The sequence below is a fragment of the Littorina saxatilis genome, linkage group LG4, assembly GCF_037325665.1.
Source record: "Littorina saxatilis isolate snail1 linkage group LG4, US_GU_Lsax_2.0, whole genome shotgun sequence".
NCBI lineage: Eukaryota > Metazoa > Mollusca > Gastropoda > Littorinimorpha > Littorinidae > Littorina > Littorina saxatilis.
In genome coordinates, this window is record NC_090248.1 from 46,658,339 (window position 1) to 46,682,974 (window position 24,636).

The following is a 24,636-nucleotide window of genomic DNA, read 5'->3' on the forward strand; positions in this document are numbered from 1 at the left end:
TGAGATTCCTGGAGGCCGCTATTTTCGATTTAAAACTAGAGAAAGTCAAACATTGTAGTCAAACAGAGTTGGCATTAGTCATGAAATAATCAGTCTATACTTACATAAGCGCTCGAGATACAAACAGAGCAAAATGAATAGTACCCGGGCAGTAGATTCTGTTTCGCCTTTTGCACAGCTTCCCTCTTGACATTCGTCTCTAACCGGCTCCCACCCTCTGGGAAAGAGGGATTTTTTTATATTTTTTTTTTATAAATAGGGACAAAATGACGTGAAAGAAAGCTGATTGCGCCCGGGTATTGTGAGACGGGTCAAATTGAGCGAGACCACTAATTGAATACCTCTTAACCCATAAGGGACATCAAAAACATCAGACAGCGATTGGCCCCGAAAATCGACTTCGCTAATAAAGGTTTCCCGTCTGCTAGCAAAGGGCACCAGAGAAACTACACTCAGCGCACCCGACTTTTTATATTTAGTCAAGTTTTGTGTGTGTGTGTGTGTGTGTGTGTGTGTGTGTGTGTGTGTGTGTGTGTGTGTGTGTGTGTGTGTGTAGAGCGATTCAGAGTAAACTACTGGACCGATCTTTATGAACTTTTACATGAGAGTTCCTGGGTATGATATCCCCAGACGTTTTTTTCATTTTTTTGATAAATGTCTTTGATGACGTCATATCCGGCTTTTCGTGAAAGTTGAGGCAGCACTGTCACGCTCTCATTTTTCAACCAAATTGGTTGAAATTTTGGTCAAGTAATCTTCGACGAAGCCCGGACTTTGGTATTGCATTTCAGCTTGGAGGCTTAAAATCAATTAATGAGTTTGCTCATTAAAGTTGTCATTAAAATCGATTTTTCGCAAACAGATTTAAAATTGATTGTATCGTATTCTTCAGCACATTCTGAATCTAAAAATATATACATACGTCATGTTTACTCTTAAAATGTGATCACAATTAACGAAAATAGAATAATTAGTCTTACGATTAAAATGTAAGAAATCGATCCAAAAATGATGTCATCTTATTCTTTATCATTTCCTGATTCCAAAAACATATAGATATGATAGGTTGTATTCAAAACAAGCTCAGAAAGTTAACAAGAATACAGAAAAGCGCGCTTTCCTGCTTAGCACAATACGCTACCGCGCTAATCTGGCGTGTCAATATCACTACGTTTTGCACATGGAAGGCGAGCGATTTCCTTCACGCGGAGATCGACGAAGCTGTACTGTCTTGGTGACAAAATACAGTGCGTTCAGTTTCATCCCGTGAGTTCGACAGCTTGACTTAATGTAGTAATTTCGCCTTACGCGACTTGTTATTAGATTTAGTCAAGTTTTGACTAAATGTTTTAAGACAGAGGAAGAATCGAGACGAGGGTCGTGGTGTATGTGTGTGTGTCTGTGCGTGTGTGTGTGTGTGTGTGTGTGTGTGTGTGTGCGTGTGTGTAGAGCGATTCAGAGAAAACGACTGGACCGATATTCATGAAACTTGACATGAGAGATCCTAAGTATGGTATCTCCAGATGGTTTTTTTTATTTTTATTTTTGATAAATGTCTTTGATGACGTCATATCCGGCTTTTCGTGAAAGTTGAGGTGGCACTGTCACGCTCTCATTTTGCAACCAAATTGGTTGAAATTTTGGTCAAGTAATCTCCGACGAAGCGCGGACTTCGGTATTGCATTTCAGCTTGGTGGCTTAAAAATTAATTAAAGGCAGAGTAAGCCTCCCGTAAACCATCACAGATACGGTCAGGCTTTTACACACAGTACAAACACCATTTCATTTAAACACTCACCAATTGAGAACATCCTAGGTGCCCTCCGTAAAGAGCGAACAATTTTCAAAGAATTTATTTTTGCGTGGTTTATCTTACCCCTGAGCCATCGTGAACCTGTGTGATCCAGTTTTCCCTTTTCACAATGCAGTCGTCATAGTTAGTCATTTGAATGCGACTCGACGTGAGCTTATCTACAATAGCACGTTTTTTTTTATGCACGAAACAACGGCTGTGGTTCACAAGAACTCTAGCGATGGCTTTTGACTGTTGAGAGGAACGGCGATTTGCACTGATAAACCGGCCGTCGTCTGCTACGACCCTTGCGTGACCCTGCTTCCGGGCTTTTCTTTTTTTAAACTTTCACAACTTCGAATTGTTCTGATCTTGTCTTGATGAAAAACGAATTCTTTTATGATTAAAGAATGTTTGTGTAACAAGCTGTCAATTTATTATTTAGATTTTAAAAGTTAGGTCTAGCGCAAAAACGAGGCGCCGTTGTTGTTAACGGAACAAGTCTACGAAAATAAATTCTTTGAAAATGTCTCACGCTCGACAGAAAGCAGCCAGGATGTTCCCGTTCAGTGAGCGTTCAAATGGAAGTATGCTTGTACTGTATTTAGACGCTCGGGGAGCTCTGTGATGGTTTACGGGAGGCTTACTGTGCCTTTAAAGTTGTCATTAAAATCGATTTTTCGCAAACAGATTTAAAATTGATTGCATTGTATTCTTCATCACATTCTGAATCTAAAAATATTACATATGTCATGTTTACTCTTAAAATGTGATCACAATTAACGAAAATAGATTACTTAGTCTTCCGATTAAAATTTAAGAAATCGATCCAAAAATGATTTCATCTTATTCTTTATCATTTCCTGATTCCAAAAACATATAGATATGATAGGTTGTATTCAAAACAAGCTCAGAAAGTTAACAAGAATACAGAAAAGCGCGCTTTCCTGCTTAGCACAATACGCTACCGCGCTAATCTGGCGTGTCAATATCACTACGTTTTGCACGTGGGAGGTGAGCGATTTCCTTCACGCGGGGATTGACGAAGCTGTACTGTCTAAATACAGTGCGTTCAGTTTCATTCTGTGAGTTCGACAGCTACTTGACTAAATATTGTATTTTCGCCTTACGCGACTTGTTAATAATATACCCTAGCCTCAGACGAAAAGGCAAACCGGTGGGCAAAAAAACCCAAACATAATGAATCACTTTTTCAAGAATTCCCGCGAGATTTCTGGATTTATAACTAAAGAGAAAGTCAAACAGTTGCCATACGTCATTAGCTAATCACTATTTTCGATTAAAACTAGAGAAAGTCAAACAGTTGCCATGATTAAGTCATTAACTAATCAGTCTATACTTACATAAGCGCCCGAGATCCAAACCGAGAAAAATGAATTGTATCCAGTAAATTCTGTTTCGCGTTTTGCACAGCTTCCCTTTAGGCATACGTCTTTAATTTTACTGGCTCCCACCTTCTGGGAGGATTGGAGGGACAACATGACGTCACACACTCTGCATAATGTCTGCGTGAGTGAAAGAAAGATGAATGCGCACGAGTATTGACCGAGATCACCAATTGAATAATGATTCTTTAACCCCCATTAGAGACATTAGTTAACTGGCGCTGGATAAAACAAAAGTTGAGACTACGAGGAAGAAAAGAGGATGACGTAGTTGCTGACCAGCGGTCTCTGGCACTAAATAATTATAAATATGCTTCAATTCTCCCGTTGTGTAAAAGCATAGGCTAGCATTGTTCTAGTTGTCGAACATATCTTCGGGATAATGTGCATGAGTAGGCTTTCACGCACACACACGCACGCACGCCGCATGCACGCACACCCACTCAAACAGAGAGAAATAGAGAGGGAGAGAGCACGCACTCACGGACGCACGCACACGCACACACACAGTATGAACTCTCATCCAAAACAGTAAATGTTGACTTTACACGGTTTATAAGAAAATGTCAAAATGCACTGGTATAAAAATGTTACAAGAATCTCTGTCAGAGTTTATGTGTCATTACGCTCAGGCCAGAGTGTATGCGTGTATTCGTGAACGCACGCGCGCGCGTGTGTCCCGGTGTGTGTGTGTGAGTGTGTGTGTGTGTGTGTGAGTGTGTGTGTGTGAGTGTGTGTGTGTGTGTGTGTGTGTGTGTGTGTGCATGCGGTGGTGTTTGTTGTCTTTCTGTTTACAAATAATAAACAAACAAAAGCATGTGGACTACACTCCTGAAAGTGTCCTAACCGAAATCTTTTCGTCAACTCTGTGGACTGATAACCGTTATTGTTTGGGCAGTTTGGGACATTCGTCCTATGCATTATATATATATATATGTGTGTGCTTTGTCGTAGTCTTTTCAGTTTATTTTTAATGATTGAGTTTACGCATGGCCGGAGTCACGATTTCTATCAAAGCCATCATCAAGATTAAAGCTGGCGGCGACGTCAGAGCAGACGAAATGAACTAGCGCAAGGAACGAGAGACGGGTCAACATAAACAATGAAATAAAACAAAAGGAAGAGAGAGAGAAAAGCCTGCAGGTTTTAACAATCATCAGCAAAACTGCGTGCTTGGGGGCATATATGTATGCATCAGAAAGTCATGGCTATCAGAGAGAAACACTTATTGGAATTGAAGTTAAAATCGCGCATGCCTATATCACATGCTCGCGCCCACCAGAAACCTATACAATAATTATTTCTTTGATTTTTGTTTTTTTCCGGTTTGTATGCACCGAATATAAAACGCAACAACTGATCAAGCAGAAACACACCAACCACTCCACATCGGCCTACATCTGCGCTTTGTGCATCATTATTAATATTATGCATTATTATTAATATTATTATTATTATTACATACCCATATTGAAGACAAGGTAAATCGAAAGCCCAACAAAACGTATTTCGGCACCAACAAACATGAATTCAAAGTTAAAAGTTAAATTGAATTGAAGTCAAAGGAGGACAAAGCAGATTAATCAAGGTATTACAAACATTTGAAGTATTTGACATTACAAATCAAAAGGAAAACTGTCAACAAACTAACAAAATGTCTTTGAAATTTTGAGAAAGACCTCTCAAATACCGTAGAATGCATTGCACGTTTAATTAAAAAGGTACTTTTAATAAGAAATATCAGCCGGGCAAGTGCGACGTTTGTCTTAATATAAAATAGCGTCACGCTCAAACAAACAGCGTCTTATTCTAAATTGATATTTTCTTTTCGAAAAAGTATATGTATTGTGCATTTATTGCAATTTTTTAGTTTTAATAATATATCCTAACAAGAGATAACAAGCCAATATGTCCAATTAAGATACCCAAAGTATCGATTTTCACATTCCAATGTTCCTTACTTAAAAATCAGCAAACAAGTAAAAATGATTGAAATTAAAATATTAGTACAATTCAGTGGACCGGGCTATCACATATCTATCCTTCACTGTTTATCTTATTCGGCTATCTCATGTTAAGTAGACGCTGTTCAATTGTTTATCTGGATGAAAAAAGGTAAGTTACTTCCTGCACCTAATACATATATACAGTGTTTAAACATAAATGGGTTTTTTTAAGGTAAAAAAACAACTTCCAGAAACTTAGCAAAAACCTACTCGTGTAAAGTTACCTACCTGAACTGACAAAGAGGACAAAGACAGAAGAAGAACACGTTGTTTCAACAAAACTGGTACAGGTATATCCGCGATCATTAATTTTGAGACGAGTGGCAACAGCCCTAGCGCTGTCATGTGGCTGGCATGGGAAACGCGAAACTCAGCAGCAGACCAACGTGCGATGGGAGCCGATCGACATTGACACTGTCGCGCCCTGTGTACTCTTTAATTAAAGCGACGCGAGGCACTAAAATCACCAAAATTAAACTTGGAGAATAAAATCATGGAATAACTTAGTTTTCTGGGTAGTTATTGATGAAAGACAGCAGGCCGCCTGACTCAATCATTCGCAGGGCCGGACTAGGCTAAGAGGAGGGGGGGGGGGGGTTTGCCAGTGGTGGTCAGAAGCCCCCTGAAGCTGATGGGTAGGTCATATTCTGAGATAGGAAAATGGTCGCTCCTTGCATGAAACGGCATAAAATAAACAATAATAAAAAATGTTTTAAATAAGTGAGGTACATTTTTAGGCTAGGGGGGGGGGGGGGGGGGGTTGCGCAACCCCAACAAGCAGCTGAAGCAGCGATAATGTTCTTCCACTTTTCAACTGATTGCACGTCTCGCAACCCCATTACAAATTACTCAGAGAAAAAATGGAAAATTTTAAAGTAAATTTTCATTTGATTAATATACTTACCCGAATCACATATACACAGTCTGAGATGCTAGGTTCTGAAAACGCTTACCCGTCTAACACTTTAAAAGGGAAGCAACCCCATCACCAAAAAAGGCTTAGATAGCCCTGGTAATGAGCAGGTACCCTGAGAGTTACCTCCCATTGGTGGATACTACGTCACTTCCTCTACCAACACGTGGTAATAATCATACGGCTTTAAAGAAACTAAAAAACCATAAGCGGGGCAGGCGGGAGGGCCTACACTATGTGATTCGGGTAAGTATATTATTCAAATGAAAATTTACTTATAACATTTTCCATTAAATTACATATTCTTACTCCGAATCACATATAGCAGATAACATCAACAAAGCGGTGGGAAAGAAAAATCTAACTCAATCTAAAAACCTTGCCAGAAACTGGCAGGCTGCCAACAAGGCAGGAAGGGCCCGGTGGGAAAGAAAAATCTAACTCACTCTAACACCCTTGCCAGAAACTGGCCCGCTGCCAACAAGTCAGGAATGGACCAGAGAAACTCCTAATTAACAGCCAGAATGTCTCTTAGGCAAAACTTGCTAAAGACAACTTCAGAGAGTCAGAAAGCTGTGCCCAGCAAGAGAGAAGAGCCCTGGATTACATGAACCCGAGCCGAGAGGAGGGGAAAGACAATCTGACCCCCCCCCCTTTTTTTCTATTGGAAGGCAAAGCCCAAAGCCCGACAAGACCTCAGAGATATAGGTCAGCTCCAGAGAAGAGTGACCAATCCCCACACAAAAAGAAAGAGAGAGACACCTGAGTACAAAGTACCAGAGTCCAACTCAATGATAAAAACTCAAAAAGAGCATAAGCTCAACCCCCCCCAAGCACGCTGTACTGCTTCTCTGCATTAGAGTACAATCTAAGCAAGGAAAGAAACATAGTACTCCTGGGTAGTGACATAAGAAAAACCAAGAAAAAACCTGACTGCGATCTTTAACATCGTAACCCATAAAGCAAGCTAAAGAAGGGTGCCGAAACCAGCAGTGTAGCTGCTCTCAAAAGAGATGGTCCAGATATCCTCTATCCGTTCATGCAAAAGCAGAAAGAGATAAAACGAGGAAGCAGCTACTTACAAAAGTGCGTAAGCAAACAAAAGTGCGGAAGTCACAGCGGACGAAGCCCGGTGTGACCAGTGACCATGAACAAAACGGCTCAAAGCCACAGTGTCCGCAGTTCAGGTTGCTTGTAGGTAATTGAAAGCGAATCAAGAACCCAAAGCCGAAAACAAGACTGGTAAGCATACCGGAAAAACCGTGAAGCCGACCAGTAAAGTCTCCTGAGACAACGTGTTCTCCGGAAAAAAATGGAAATTTATATTCGAGACCAAACCAAGAGCCTACCTCAGTTTGGACGAAAACCAGACCACGTCTGTCCACATCTGAAAGATTGAGGGACAGACACAGACCACAACGGGCAACCGCCGTAACCATAGTTGCCTGTGATAGAAGGGTGACTGTAAAAGGAAACCCGACCTAACGGAAGTCGTACTGACTCACCTCAGGAAGAGGATGAAGAAAGATTAGGCCAAAAAAAAAAAAAATAGGTCTGTTTACGGTAACCCGACCGACCCTATTTTTTTCGCGCGACCCTAGACTTTTTTTTTGGCATTTGAGGGGGAAAAAAAAAAATCTAGTTTTTTTGGCAAAATAACGTAAAAATATGGTTTTTTGGAGAAAAAAAAAATAAAAAAAATAAAAATCCCAACCTACCGACCCTATTTTTTGGGCCTATGTTACCGTAAACAGACCTTTTTTTTTTTGGCCTTAGAAATCCGCCGACACAGGAACCGGAAATGCCATAGTCACACCACAAAATGCATGAGACAATCGCACAGGCCAAGACTGATAGCCGCGATGCCCGTGGAACAGCCATAGTTCCGAAGTACCCGCCAACGCAGGTAAACGAAAGAAACAAAAGTTTCAGCTGCGAAAAAATGCTGAGCTATGAGCCCCCAGCAAAGAAACCGGAACATGAGCCAGCCCTCTGCCGGGAAGGAGAGGACTGGCCAAACTGAGAGAGAAGGTAAGCCACAAAGGATGACTCCTCAAACCTACATTGCCAAAGACAATGCCCCCTCAGAAAATCTGAATGTAACCTCCGAGGCCAACTCAAGCAAACCTTAAGTTTGGACGAAACACCAGAACAAGTCTGATCGCTAGAGAAAGACAGAGTCAGACTCAGCGAAAGACAAACAAAGACCACAAAGGTCAGTAGCTGTTTCTAAGAAACCCTGACGTAACTATGACGTCGGTAAGAGAAACAACCTCACCGGCTAGCCGGAAGTGTGACAGAAGCAGCAGCCCATGGCTGAAACGACTGTTACACTGACTGAGGCCGGACGCCAGTATACCCGAAGGGCAGCCCTAGATCCGACCAGAAGAGACCTCAGCGGGAGCTCGAGCTGGTGGACCTAGTTCACTGTGTAAAAAACTCAGGAATTCATCCCATGAACTGTTAGTGCAAGAACAAAAAACCCTCCGACACCAAACCGCATAAGCATAGTGAAGCGAGGATAAAAGCATCTGCTCTTCGTTCACACCACCATGGCTGAACGAAGAATAACGACGTCATCCGCCAACTGATCTACACTGAAAGTGAACAGATCAAATAAAACGGTCAAAGGCCGAAAATATTGTGATGATCGTCTCCAAAGAGATGCCAGTTCCAACAAACTGACGTCCTATCTCCTCTGAAGAGACAAGGATGTGTTCTAGTACAGACACAACCACGTCTCTCGTAATCTGTTTTACCAGCAGAGGAAGCAACCCCTACGTCACCAGAAAGGTGACCGCAGGAGAGCAAAGGACGAAAGCAAGCCGAAGCCTACGTAGCCGTAGCCAGCAAAGGCTGAGCCCGTTCCTTAACTTGCCATGAAAAGACCAGCAAAGGAACGGGAACAAAAGGAATACCACTTCAGGCATGAAAAAGCTTCGCCAGAACCTGCTAAAGGTGGTATGCCACAGAAGGGGACTCTTCGAACCGGAAGCAGGAATCCTCCTCCTTCGCGGAACGGAAGTCCGACATCGCCGAAGAGGCAACCAAAGAGGAAGCCGAAACCGCGGATGCACCTTCCGGAAAATAAAGGGAAAACTTTCGCCACAGCGTCAAGAATATGTCTGTACGCTAGCCACAGACTGACGTCAGAGTGGACGAGCGAAAGACAAGGCCGAAGTCACAGCCACCAGCGGCGGAAACGATGCACGGGATAACCAGAAACCGGAAACCGTGTACCAGGACATCAACTTGACCTATATCCTGACTGGTGTGAGAGTCAGGAACAGCCGAGTGAACGTCCGAAGACGACGAAACTGAATGGACAGAAGCCACCCCACCCGAAGGGTGACGTGACGACTGCCCCGGCCGAGGAGACCCAGAACGCCCGAAGGCCGGCCGCTGTTCCTCCCTCACAGACAACCATCGGAAAGAAGAGGAACAGTGTATCCGGACGAAGCCGGAAATGCAACCGACAAAGCCGCACAATGCGGAAACGAGGGCTGCGTAGACTGAGGCCGGAAGCCATAAAGCCCGGAGGCCAGTCTCCGGTCAACCCCAGCACCGACCATAAAGTGTACATGTGGTGAGGGACCTATGCTTCCTGTAAGGCCGGAAGGGCAGCAGCCGAGAACGGCTGCCGCCCTTGTTCTGAAACGGCCTTTTCAGGAAAGTAACAGGATGTAACCTCCGTCGCAGCTTCAAGAATAGACTTGAGTCTTGACGGAAATCTCGACCGTGTCTCTTCGCTGACCACAGACTGAACTTCAGAATGGTCTAGTGAAGGACACTGACCAAAGTCATCAACACCAGAGGCGGAAGGATGCACGGAATAACCGGAAACCGGAAATCCGTGTCCCCGGAAATCGTCCTGACTCGTCCCTTGACTATGAGGAAAAGGGTAAGTAGAACGACCATCCGAAACCACCGGACCTGGATGAACGGAAGTCACAACACCCTCCGGGTGAAGCAACGACTGCCCCAGCTGAGGCACATAGTGCACGAAAGCCGACCGCTGTTGCTCCCTCTCTGGCATCCATGCGCATGCGGAAGTGTCAGGAAGAGGGACAGCGTATCCGGCCGAAGCCGGAAACGCAGCCGCCGAAACCGCAGAATGCGGAAACGAAGACTGCGTAGACTGAGGTCGGAAGCCAGAACGCCTGGAGGCCAGTCTGCGGTCCATCCCGTCACCGACGTCAGAGCGTACGAGTGTAGGAGGACCTATTACCAGACGCTGTTGCTCCCTCTCTGACATCCGTCCGGAATTGCCAAGAAGAGGAACAGCATATCCGGCCGAAGCCGGAAACGCAGCCGCCGAAACCGCTGAAAGCGGAAACGAAGACTGCATAGACTGAGGCCGGAAGCCAGAACGCCCGGAGGCCAGTCTGCGGTCCATCCAGTCACCGCCGCCGGAGCGTACGAGTGTAGGTGGACCTATGCTTCCGGTGGAAACCGGAAACGCAGCAGCCGGAACCGGCTGCCACTACTGTTCTGCATAGTCCGAGCCCTCGAGGGGGATCTTTCTTTCTTTATTTGGTGTTTAACGTCGTTTTCAACCACGAAGGTTATATCGCGACGACTCGAGGGGGATCATCGGTAATGTCAGAACAGGAGAATGCAAGTAGTGACCTTGCCCCAAAGAACTATCTCCCAAAAGGGAGCGTCCGGTAGCATTACGATTGCTGTTGGACCAGTTCAACTTACCGGTAGTGCCCCCCGCGGAGGCAGAAACCGACAAGACCAGAAACAGCCCCTGGAACCGGAAACCAAAGGTGCGGTAACAGAAGCCAAAGACCGGACATTCCCCACGGCCGGCGGAAGCACGACGCTGCCGGACGGCGTGGAACGCTGCAACTCCTCCTTAACCATGCTCCAAATCTCTGGAACTAAGGAAAACAGAGAAGACACCAGAGCACCCTGCTCCGATGCCAACAACAAAGGGAGAGGCAGAAACAAAAGTGTCCAACTGCGAACAAGCACTAGTGCTAAGAGCAGAATGGGCACCGTAAACAGAGTATTGCAAGCCTCCTATGAAACAACAACAATACAGGTGGTTAGCCTGAAGGAGAGAAAGACGACTTAGGCTAAAACTTGCCCTTAACGTCGGTCTTTCCCCGCCTCTAATCCGAGTCAGCCAAGCTGACCGACAAACAAAATTGCGTCCAACGCAAAAAATTACTGAACATCGCAAGTCCAAAAAGGACAGAAAAATCAGCAATAATCAACAGTTATCGTCAACCACGACGAACTAACCAAGCTCGCCAACCACAAAAGCCGGCAAGCAACGGCTTAACACCACTTTAATCTAAGCCAGGCGAGCTGACCAACAACAAAAATGGTGACCACACAACAATACTGAAATATACAAATCCGAACGGACAGAAAATTCAGCAAACAAACAACAGTTCTCGTCGACAAACGACGAAATAAACCAAGCTCGCCAACCACAAAAGCTGGCAAGCAAAAGCTTAAAAACACTTTTATCTGCGTCAGCCAAGTTGACAACAACAAAAATGGCGACAAGACGAAGCAGCTACTGAAAAACACAAGTCCAAAATGGACAGAAATTCAGTAACTACAAGCAAAAAATTCCAGTCATAACAAACGACAAAAGGAACGAGCTCACCAACTACAGGAGCCAGCAAGCTGGAAAGACAGGTAACGTGGCCGGCAGGTGTCAACCAACACCAGAGTCAGCCACGGGAGCGCAAAAATCAGAGATCCTACCCTCATGAGGCTGAAATGTCGTATGCTTATTACCATGTGTTGGTAGAGGAAGTGACGTAGTATCCACCAATGGGAGGTAACTCTCAGGGTACCTGCTCATTACCAGGGCTATTTAAGCCTTTTTTGGTGATGGGGTTGCTTCCCTTTTAAAGTGTTAGACGGGTAAGCGTTTTCAGAACCTAGCATCTCAGACTGTGTCAAATGCTATATGTGATTGGGAGTAAGAATATGTAATTTAATCTATAAACAGCCGGCCTTATTTTTTCTAAATTACCATCAGAACCATGCGGGAAAGATAATGCGTTCTATCAAGTCCTGAAGAAGCCCTGTACGCCCTCTGTCTGTCTATCTGTGTCTGTGTGTGTGTGTGTGTGTGTGTGTGTGTGTGTGTATGTGTGTGTGTGTGTGTGCGCGCGCGCGCATGTGTTTGATCAATTATCAATTTCATATATACGCAAAGTTTGCTTTCCTTTATGTTTGTGGCTTTAACTTTGCGACAGTCTGAAATTGAACGATTTTTGGTCACTTTTTATATTTAGTCAAGTTTTGACTAAATATTTTAACGTAGAAGGGGGAATCGAGACGAGGGTCGTGGTGTATGTGCGTATGTGTGTGTGTGCGTGCGTGTGTGTGTGTGTGTGTGTGTGTGTGTGTGTGTGTGTGTAGAGCGATTCAGACTAAACTACTGGACCGATCTTTATGAAATTTGACATGAGAGTTCCTGGGAATGATATCCTCAGACGTTTTTTTCATTTTTTTGATAAATGTCTTTGATGACGTCATATCCGGCTTTTCGTGAAAGTTGAGGCGGCACTGTCACGCTCTCATTTTTCAACCAAATTGATTGAAATTTTGGTCAAGTAATCTCCGACGAAGCGCGGACTTCGGTATTGCATTTCAGCTTGGTGGCTTAAAAATTAATTAATGACTTTGGTCATTAAAAATCTGAAAATTGTAAAAAAAAAATTATTTTATAAAACGATCCAAATTTACGTTCATCTTATTCTCCATCATTTTCTGATTCCAAAAACATATAAATATGTTATATTTGGATTAAAAACAAGCTCTGAAAATTAAAAATATAAAAATTATGATCAAAATTAAATTTTCGAAATCAATTTAAAAACACTTTCATCTTATTCCTTGTCGGTTCCTGATTCCAAAAACATATAGATATGATATGTTTGGATTAAAAACACGCTCAGAAAGTTAAAACGAAGAGAGGTACAGAAAAGCGTGCTATCCTTCTCAGCGCAACTACTACCCCGCTCTTCTTGTCAATTTCACTGCCTTTGCCATGAGCGGTGGACTGACGATGCTACGAGTATTGCTGCGTTGCATTGCGTTCAGTTTCATTCTGTGAGTTCGACAGCTACTTGACTAAATGTTGTATTTTCGCCTTACGCGACTTGTTTTATTTTCTTCTGTTTTTTGCAGCAACACTTTTTGTAGGCACCAAAAATATAAGCAAGTTTCTGATTTAGCGGCTTGCCCTTAAAGATAGTGTCAGAAATGTAGCCAATCAAGGCTGCAGTCGAGTAGTTCCGAAAATCAGCTCATATTCGATTTTATGCTTGTTCCACGATGAAAAATTAACCACCCGGAGAGCAAGGGATAGTAGGAACTAATGACATGATTGTAATACAGCGAATGGCGGGGAATTATCAGAGACGGCAGATCCCTTGGTGAATGACCCATTTCACAATTAGGACAATCTTTCAGTGGACTTTTCAGCCCGGCCGCGTAAAAATCCATCATTCTGAGAAAGTAACAATAGCCTCTGATTCTATCTACTTTTTCTTCCACACTATGATTGCTATTGTGTTTTACTAGAACTGATCTGTGTTTGATTGTGTGTGTGTGTGTTCGTGAACCTTGAACCATTATTTTGCATGGCACAGACATAAGGTCGCGCAACTCATTTGAACCCGCTTTGCAACCTCTACACATATTCGGGTCATCAACTGTATGTTCAGGCTGCAAACATGATTTAAAAGATGTTTGCCTCTTTAACATTTTTGGCAAATAAAACTTCAATGTAAATGTGGAGGCTGCATGATGATACATTTTGTTCTATTGAGAGAGAGAGAGAGACAGAGAGAGAGACAGAGAGAGAGAGTGTGTGTGTGAGAGTGCGTAGAAGAGAGAGGGAGAAAGATAAATCATGCGACTTGTAACCATGTACACTCAAAAATACCATGGCTAATTAACTCGAGCATCTCCATTACTGTTTGTTCAGATTGAATATATTTACTTTTCCTTCAACTTCTACTAGATTTTTACAAAAACCAGAAAAAGACACCAAACTGCTGCAGAAGTATAGCAATTGTTCCAACAATAGTCTAGCAAAGGGCTACTCAATAATGTTATTCAATAAAAAAAACCGCTCGCGCTGGACCCGAGTACTCTTCAGACATTCACACACACACACACACTCTCTCTCCCTCACTCCCTCCCTCTCTCTCTTTCTTTCTTACTGGACTATATGGAACGAATGAATTTGTTTCATCCATTTCAGTCTGGATTTCGCTCTAAGCATTCATGCCACACTGCTCTCAGCTCTTTATGTGAAACTTGGTTATCAGCTATTAATGAGTCCGAAGTAACAGGAGCGTTATTCCTGGACTTTAAAAAAGCATTTGACCTTGTAGACCACTCCTTATTATTAAAGAAATTACAATGCTACTTAAAAGATGACTCTGCTTGTGCCTTCTTCGAATCATATCTTTCAAAACGGAAACAATATGTATTCATCAACTGTAAAACTTCGTCGAATGATTTTGTCAAAAGTGGTGTGCCTCAAGGGTCTGTATTAGGACCTATATTGTTCTGTATTTATATAAATGATTTACCTCTTCATGTGTCAGATGAGAAAGTAACATGTGAGTTCTTTGCGGATGATTCATCAATCCACACCAGTCAGAAGTCTTTGGTAGCCGTCAACCAATCTCTTCAAAAAAGTATAGATGAGATGACAGAATGGTGCACCACTAATGCAATGGTTATTCACCCTGTTAAGACGAAAAGTATGGTGATTACAACTAGACAAAAACACCAATTAAAACCCTTACAACTTCAACTGTCAATTGATTCAACTCAAGTGCAACAAGTTAAAGAGCATAAATTATTAGGGGTTACCGTTGATCAAGAATTGAAATGGCAAACTCACTTGAGTAAAATTTGCAAATTAGTATCTAAAAATTTGTACTTATTGTCTAAATTAAGACATTATGCCGATGTGGAAGCACTCAAGTTGTTTTATTATGCTCACATAATGCCCCATATCAACTTTGCTTCAACACTTTGGGATAACTGCAGTGATGTTCATCTCAAACGACTCAATTCTCTTCATCGCCGTGCTGCAAAACTAATTCTGCATGAGTCAAATAAGCCAACAGATGATAAATTAAAGCTCCTTAATTTCCTTCCCTTGAAAGATCAGTTGACGCTAAACAAGGCTGTCTTTATGTACAAAGTAATTAACAATAATGTTCCTGGATATTTAAAATCACATTTCAGACATGCCACAAAAAGATATGGGTCCCAGAACCTGATTCCCCCCATCCCTCGTCTAGACTTGTATAAGTCAAGTTTAGCCTTCTCAGGAGCGTCTCTATGGAATTCCATACCCCTACCCCTCCGAAATGCCTCTTCTGTGAAAACGTTTAGGCGCCAGTTTCATTCCCGCTTAATGGGTAAATAGAACACTTTTCATGTCTGATATTTTAGTGCTTTTTATATTTAGTCAAGTTTTGTTTGTATTTTGATTTGTTCTTTATGTGTATGTATTGATAATGCTATACATGCGAATGATTGGGACAATTCCTCCTGTGACAAACGGATTTGCACATAGTGTATATTGGAGTTATGTGACGCAGGTGTACAAAGTTTCATGGGCCACGAACTTTGAGTAGACACCGCACGGTGAAACGTCACTGACGCAATGCGGTATAGTCACGTGTAGGATGTGACCAATCAGAGAAGAGTATTGGTTGAGGTGGTGTTGTATAGACATTTCATGAGCAGAACTTTACAGACCACTGAAGGGAACAGAAGTGTCTCCTGTTAGTAAAGTTTCTCACCGGGCGCTGGGAGGTCGGTTAGACTCGTGCCGCGGTATTGAATCGGTGGATTCGACTGCTGTGTTTACAGGTATTTATTGAATTGATATTTTGCTCGGAGATATTATTTTGCTCGGAAATATTGACTTGAGAAATGACCGGGAGAGTCATGTGTGAATTGGCTGAAAAGCGTGCGCGGTTGTCAGCCATTGTTGAAAATGGAATGTTTACATGTTTTTCGGAAATGAAGTCGCTTATGAGTAAGCGGGTGTATATACTGTAACCGCATAAGTTAGTTGACGGTAGTGATAAAGAATATTATAAAAGTTTATTCAAGTATGGAGACTTATGGTAGTTTAAACTTGTGTATTTTAGCATCCCGGGCCGAGTGGGTCGCGGAAGTATCCCGGGCCGAGAGCGGTCGCGGAAGTGGGAACGAGACGGGAGGTTCTGCCTTACGCCCGAGCCGAGAGCTGTGGGAGTGCAGGAGGGGAGACAGCGTGAAGCGCTGTAAAACGGGAACCCCGTCCCCATTCCACCACACGAAGACAGTTTGTGTGGGTGGGGTGGAGCAGTGCGTGCCACTGAATATGTGAGTACGACTGGGAGAAATTAACCAGCATGATAGCTGTACGGAGATACGTTTCCCAAGTGAACAACCACGAGACGTCGAGCGTCGTGGGTTTTTATCATCTGTGTGTAACAGAAGTGAATATCGACAGAAGTATTGCTTGAGACAATAGCGAGATTTAAGAAACAGCACGTTTCGTTTTGCAGCTCGTTTCGTTTGGTGAATGAGTCACCCCGCGAAACGGAACGTGAAACGAGACGGCATAGGCCGCAGATAAGATTTAGATGTATACAACTCTCCTGTGTTCACTTTCAAGTGAATAACTATCGTTCTGATATCATTTTAAAGTGAAGCTAAAGAAACCTGGTATCGGCACTGCTGTGCATCTCCTATGATCTCAATGGTATCAAGGCACGGGTCATAGCCCTTTGCCGCGACAAGGTTTGCCGATACCGGCACTTGTCTTGTCTAGACAGTGACGTCATTCATAGATGACGCCAATCATAAATGACGTTTGTCAAGGGAACTTATGCTTTCAAGTGTTGCTGCTTCCAGTGACAGGAAGGTATAGAGATTGATCATTGTATACAATCAATTTATCATTGTATACACAAATTACACAAACGTCATCTTGTGAGGGACCAAAAAATATTGAAACTCTCGGATGATTTTTTTGTGTGGTATCAACCTCGACCTACGGTCTCGGTTGATACCACAAAAAAATCATCCTCGAGTTTCAATATTTTTCGGTCCCTCACTCGATGACGTTATGTAATCTCTATGTATTCACGTTTCGTTTCGGAATGAAAGGCCGGGCATGGCAGGATATGATCCGCTGACTGGGCATGGCATAATTTCAACTCCACGAGTCAATAAAGGATTGACATACTCGCATTGCACGCACAAGAGCTTCACATTTTTCAATTCATGCACCTGATCACATACGAAGCCAGAATAAAAATTCGATGCGATGACCTACTTCTGCTTCGCCATTTGCTTTCTCACCATGAAGTTGGATAAATGTACCAGGATCAGCACCCTTCAAAATATTTCAGTTCACAACAGTTGTCTACCTCCAATGAACACATTCTCAGCGCTGAAAGACTGTGAAAGGGTTGATGAATCTAGCAATGCATAAAATGGCCAACAAATAAAACTGTTAGTGTGCAAAAATACTCACAAAAGTTGACGAAATATTGTTCGTTTTTTGGGGGTGGAAAACGTGACTCACGCCGTAGACGGTGGCACGCCTAGTTTTTTCCACCGCAGGAACAACACCCAATTCGTTCCCCCGCAAGACGAACAACATGGTAGGTGTCTCCAAATTAATGCCTTAAAATAGTAGATAACCAGACTTTCTAGTATTGAAGTTTATATCATACTGTTCGGTACTTTATTTTGCATGGGATCAGCTAGTTGTCTTACCATTTACACTCTCGTGTACTACATAAGAGAAGAAATGTCATCAAGACAAGTCAGAAATACTGTCTCCCACGTTAAAAATGTTGAAATAACACAAAGCACGGTCAACAGAAGGGCTTAAATCTTTTTGCTGGTCAAAGTCAAACTACTTGTGGATACTGCTCTTCATTTTTAAGTTTAAGCTTACCTTAGTTTAGACTCACGATCGGTTCAAAGATCAACAGTGAAATTTGACGGGGTAAGATCCCCCGCAGCTTGGTCGATTTGCCTACTACGCCCCACCGCAACACTAGGGTAAGATCCCCCGCCGTTATGTTTATCAGAAAAAAATGACATACAGCTATAATTTTTGTGTAAATCCACTAATTATGGATGTGATTGGACTCTGACATCTTCAGATGTACTCCAACATTTGGCACGAGCAATAAGTCACCGATTAACCATTGTTTTAGTGTGTGTGCGTGTGCGTGTGTGTGTGTGTGTGTGCGCGCGTGCGTGCGTGTATGTGTGTGTGTGCGTGCGTGCATGTGTGTGTGTGTGTGTGTGTGTGTGTGTGTGTGAAAGAATTGCACATAAATATCTCCACTTTACACAGGAAGCTGTGAGGTTGTTACTTTTTGCTTTGAGTCCAGAGATATACTCTGACAGGCATGCAGGACTTCATATGATGAGGAGAATCGTTTGTACTTGAAGGATTGTGCTTTTTAACAAAGCAGAATTATAAAACAAAAACAAAAAGCACTCAACTCTCTGTCTTTTTTCTTTTTTTGTGGTCATAAACAAAACAAACCTGATTAACTGCGTGTCATATAAAACTGTCGAGCACACTTATTCTTGAATGTTATGGAAATTAAAAGAAGTTGTTCCTCTGCAAGTGTGTGAATGTAGGCATTATAGTAGCCTATATGTGTTACAGCGATGTTAAATATGCTGTTCCATGTATACAGATAGTCTCAATAGTGCAGTGTGTGGGGTTTGCACACTTCTTTTAGACTTATTTTTTTTCTCAAAAATGTGACTCATGTAAAAAGATTTTTCCATTTCTTTACCAGGTAAAAATCATACATCATACATTACATCATAGTATTTCAGCCACAATAAAGTGTAACCACCCCGCCACACACACACACACACAAGCATACACACACACAAGCATACACACATACCAGGTAAAAATCATACATCATACATTACATCATAGTATTTCAGCCACAATAAAGTGTAACCACCCCGCCACACACACACACACACACAAGCATACACACATAGAGTGGGTGATTTGGTGGTCACGAAGATACTTTCTTCTCATGAACGACTTTTGACAGGTTTGGCACTGAAACCCCGGCTTTTCACCCAGACATATATGCTTGTCCAGACTGCGTTTGTGTGCGTAAGATTTTTTGCAAACACCACACTGGAAAGGTTTGGTGCCTGCATGTTTGTTCATATGAGACTGGTAATCTACCTGTCGACCAAACCTCTTGTCACAAACTATGCATACAAAACGAGATTCGTTGCCATGTTTCTCACGTTTGTGATTGTCCAATGTTCGCTTGTGTTTGTATGGTGATCCGCATTCGTCACACAAATGGAGGAGACCAACCTTCTTCGGTGTAGAAGTCTGTAAAGGGACTGTCTCACCTACAGTCACCTCACTACTGATGTCTAGGTAGCTGTCGATTACTTCCCCAGACACCTCCCCGGCAGATAGCGTGTGGTCGCTGGTCTCCATCTGTCAAATAAAAACGCTTCAAACGGGTCAGTTTTGCTGTGCATGATGTGCTTTTTCAGCGCGCATGTGCGGGGGGGCGTAGTAGGCACTCCGGCAAAAATGCGGGGGACCTTATCTGGTGTCTGCGGGGGACCTTACCCACTGAGAATCGAGTACCACAAAATAACGTTAGATTAGAGCAGCTTATCCACGATGCTGGTGCCCAAAAACGCGCATACAAGGCTGCAAGGTATCGAAGATTAAACTGTGAGTATTAAAATAGTGCTTTAAATGGTAGTTCTAGGTTAATTTGTACGAAATTGAGACCTCTCTGTATAATTTTCACGGACTTCGGCAGAAAATCGAACGCCACTGTTCACGAGTACACAACAAGACATAAGTTACATATTATACATATAGCCTAGGCAATTCTGCTTCAGAATATCTATACTTGATCATGTGATTTGCCACAACGTACCTTCACAGGGCAATTCCTTTGCGAGATAACAATTTTGCTTCCGCGTGCGGGGGAACGAATTGGGTGTTGTTCCTGCGGTGGAAAAAACTAGGCGTGCCACCGTCTACGGCGTGTGAATGCGTTTTGACGTTCCACGTTCCTTTCAGTTGACCTTCACCTTTCCAGCGAGAGACCCCCGAAATAATGACGTTTACCACAACTTCAAAACGAAACGTCCCAACGTTTCGTTTCTTAAATCTCCGTAATGACTTCGTGTGTTTTGAGACAGACGGGCTTTCACGGAACAAAGCCTAAAGTGTTATACGTGTGTGCACGTGAACTGTAGACTGCATGACAAAGTAACATGTATGTAATTTTGTGCAGTTAGACTCTGTGTGTTAACAGAAATAGAACTTCCATGTTGAGCGGGAGTGATCTGTAGAATGGATGAAGAATAATATGTTTATGTTGTGTTATTGAACATTCTAATAGAGGTACAGAGGCAAAGGGCCGTAACTGTGTTCGTGTTTTTGTGCCTGGTTGGAATGTGTGTGTGTGTGTGTGTGAAGGCTAGATAGTAAACAGAGAGTAGCACGCACAATTTCTGATAGGAGTAGATATACATACATACAGACATAAATTCCAGCCGTAACACCTCCCCACATTTGTTTTCTCCCTTTTGTTATTGGTTGTTTTGGATGTTTATATGCAATGCATTATTGCAACTATGCTGCAATTTCCAAACTATATTGTTTTTCCCATTTTTGAATGTGTATACAAAACCATAACCCTTTTCTTATTCCTATTTACATTATGTACGTCTGTAAGTAACAATAACCTTGTCAGTCAATTTTACTATCTATATTATGTGCGTCTGTATTAAGTGTTTGTATAAGGGACAGGTTTAAGATTAGGCTTTGCCTAAAACCTCTATCCTTTGGTAATAAAGTTCAGTTTCAGTTTCAGTTTCAGTTTCACTCTCAGTCTCTCTCACTCACACACACACACACACACACACACACACACACACGAGTACAGACTCATGCATGCACGCACACACACACAGACACACACAGACACAAACACACAAACAGTAACACTAACACATGTGCACAAAATGAACACACACACACCGCGCGAGAGAAAAAGACTACAGGGAGGCATTGACGTCAAAGACTTTCGACCGTGACGTAATTACGTCACTATTCTTGGTTTACGGTACCATTCGGCGGCTTTGCTACGAGTATGCCATAGTCTTGGTTGGCCGAGACCTTGCACCGTTCTATCAGACTGCCTGTTGCACCGCGAATTCCTCCCACCGCCAACTGTCGTTTTGTTTGTGGTTTATTTCGCATTTAGGTCCCAGGTAACATTATGAAGTTTTAATACGATCAATCGGACCTATTATCAAGTTAGTGTATCAACTTTTGAACGAGCTGCGCCCAGTAGTTTCCCAGCAATAAGCTGTTAAAGTCGAGACACAAACACACACACAGACAATATGAAAGTTTTTGTCTTGTGCACGTTTAAGACCAAGTGATTGATCTGTGTGAATTACAGGCATTCCCTTTGCTATATAAATACATTGCATGCGAGCCGAGGATGTGCGTGGTGACTGGCCTTTCTCTTTTATTTGTAATTTGATCACAGTGAAAATGCACACACACACATTCACACACACACACACACACACGTACTCTCTCTCCCTCACTCTCTCTTACACACACACACACACACGAGTACAGACTCATGCACGCGTACGCACACACACACACACACACACACACACAAACACTAACACATGTGCACAAAATGCACACACACACCGCGCGAGAGAAAAAGACGTCAAAGACTTTTGACCGTGACGTCATCTTTTTATGACGCTATATTTCTCGTCAATGTGTGACGCGTTCGGCTGTTCTATGCTGGCTGTGGCTCCGCGAATTCCCCCCGCCGCCAAGTCGTTTTTTTTGTGGTTTATTTCGCATTTAGGTCCCAGGTAACATTATGAAGTTTTAATACGATCAATCGGACCTATTATCAAGTTAGTGTATCAACTTTTGAACGAACTGCGCCCAGTAGTTTCCCAGCAATAAGCTGTTAAGTCGAGACACACACACAGACAATTAAAGTCTGCTGGACCCTTGTACTAGCGTACTCGGGGATAATCTATGTATTATATCGTATGATAATGTGAACGAAAAACAAAACTAAAACAAGAGGCGAAGCCTCCAAGGCTCACGTAAGAAATAACAAACAGTAACACAAACTCAATCACTCCGTCACACATACACACACACAGTCGGCATAGGTGACACGGTGCAAGAGTGCGAGACACTTGATCTAGATCTGTCTGTCTGTAGCCTACTTACTTACACGACTGCCTGAGATGGCCAGATCGACACTGCGCTTTCGACAGCGCTGCGCTTCCTCGCGCAGACACTGGAAACACGCTGTGCAGATTAACCTGTAGGAAATCTCCTTTGGTATCTTCTTTATCTATTTTTCTGGAGCTACGAAACCGAACAATGTAAAATCGTCTTCTCCGAATCGGCGAACTGCAGCTCGGTGATAACTGTATCTATACCACAATCCTTCACGCGATCTGACCTAACCTTGACCCCTGACCTGGTCTACATACCACACACGACACAAACCAGTCACCTGTTTTTACCCCCCCAAAACCCCCACCACCCGTTTTCTTTGGATACACATTTTAACTACATACGTGCGGACGAAATGTTGATCATTGCTTCAATACTTTGAAGCTGTTGCTTAAATATTAACCAGGTAAAATTAGTATTTCGGTGTTCAGTCAAATGTTAAAGTTTCTACCACAGACATACATACATACGCACGCACGCACAGACAGACAAAAGTTAGCATCGCATAGGCTACACTTACGTGAGCCAACAAGTGGTATGGTTCACTTCTGTTTGGCTCTCTCTCAATCAACCTTAGTTCCAACAAAACGTAAAATTAAAAGCAACTTTTCATTAAACGGTCTTTCAGATTGACCTTTATTTCAGACAGGGACTCTCTCTCTCCCACACACACAGACAGAGGGTACCTCTGCTTTCCCTAAGCACACAGACATAGAGCAACCTTTGAATCAATCTGTTATTTCTTCAAGGTTAGACAGAGAAAAATCTCACATGTCAAAGAACATCACAGTCAAATACAATTCATAAGCAGGTATTAATCAGCAACTGTACAAGGGTACAAACTGACTGTCAACAATTCAAGCAAGCATGATTGAAACATCTCTGAGATAAAGAAAACCATTACCACTTTTCTCTCTGTGTGCTAAAGAAAAAGAAAAGACTCAAACAACCGCCTCACCCAAGTGGAAGAAACAAAGACAACACTGGGTGTAAGATCCCATCATTACAAGTTATATTCACAAATGTGTACAATATTAAAAAACACAGTTTTCTTTCCAGATGAACTGTAACAACATGAAATTTGAACACTTTGTTTCTTAATTTATCAAACAACTAGAATGAATACCCGCTTCGCCGGGTAGCCGGCTTCGCCGGGAAGAAGTACTTAGCGCCGTACGCCGGCTTTGCCGGGTCCGAACAATGGACCCGTCAAGCTTAGGTCCCTCCCAGATTCGTGGAATGGGAACAGCACGAAAATGATTCAGTGGCCATAATGCCATTCCTGACCATATCGAGTCCCATCCTTGTCGACGAATGTAACCGTGTTAATCACCTTTGGAGGCGAACTCCACTCAAACAGGACTGAGCAAGTTATGGCTTCTAAAAGGAAGGCCAGTACATAAATTTACACAAAAGCCGCCAGACCACATCACAAACAGAACTGAACAATGCACAGGTGTAGCTCACATAGAGACACACACACACACACACACACACACAAAAACACAGAGAAGCCGTATCTATAGAGAGATAGATGACAGTGTATTTTTCGCGTGGCTATAAATTGATTCGACCTTTGCACTTTTACAGTGAGGATAATTTACGGGTCCAATTTACGTTCTGGACACTGCGTTGACCTTCTAAAAATAGTAACAGTAACAGAACGCCGGGAATATCCGAAGACGCTCCACTCACACTATAGTGCACCATTACGAAGGAAGGGAGGTAAACGCTGAAAACCTGGAGAATATGAGAAGATAAGGAAGAGTTACTTATAATGGTGAAATGAACACAAAAACCAAAATCGATTCAGCGCTGCGCGCTGAGAGCACGTGTTGAAATATCTCAATGATATTGTGTCCGGGGTGTAGCTGAATACGGTGTCCAAATTTGAAAAAGATCCACCGAGAACTTTGGCTTTGGTGTGTCGGTATGGGGGCCCGGGTAGCTGAGGTGGAACCAAAATAGCTGAGGTGGAACCAAAATCGGTTCAGCGCTGCGCGCTGAGAGCACGTGTTGAAATATCGACCAGGTTGTGTCCTGTACCGGGTCAACCTGAATATGCCCACCAAATTTGAAGCAGATCCATCGAGAACTTTGGCCGTGCATGGCGAATACACAAATACACAGATACACAGACACACACACAGACAGACACAAGTCGTATATATATATAGATGTTTATC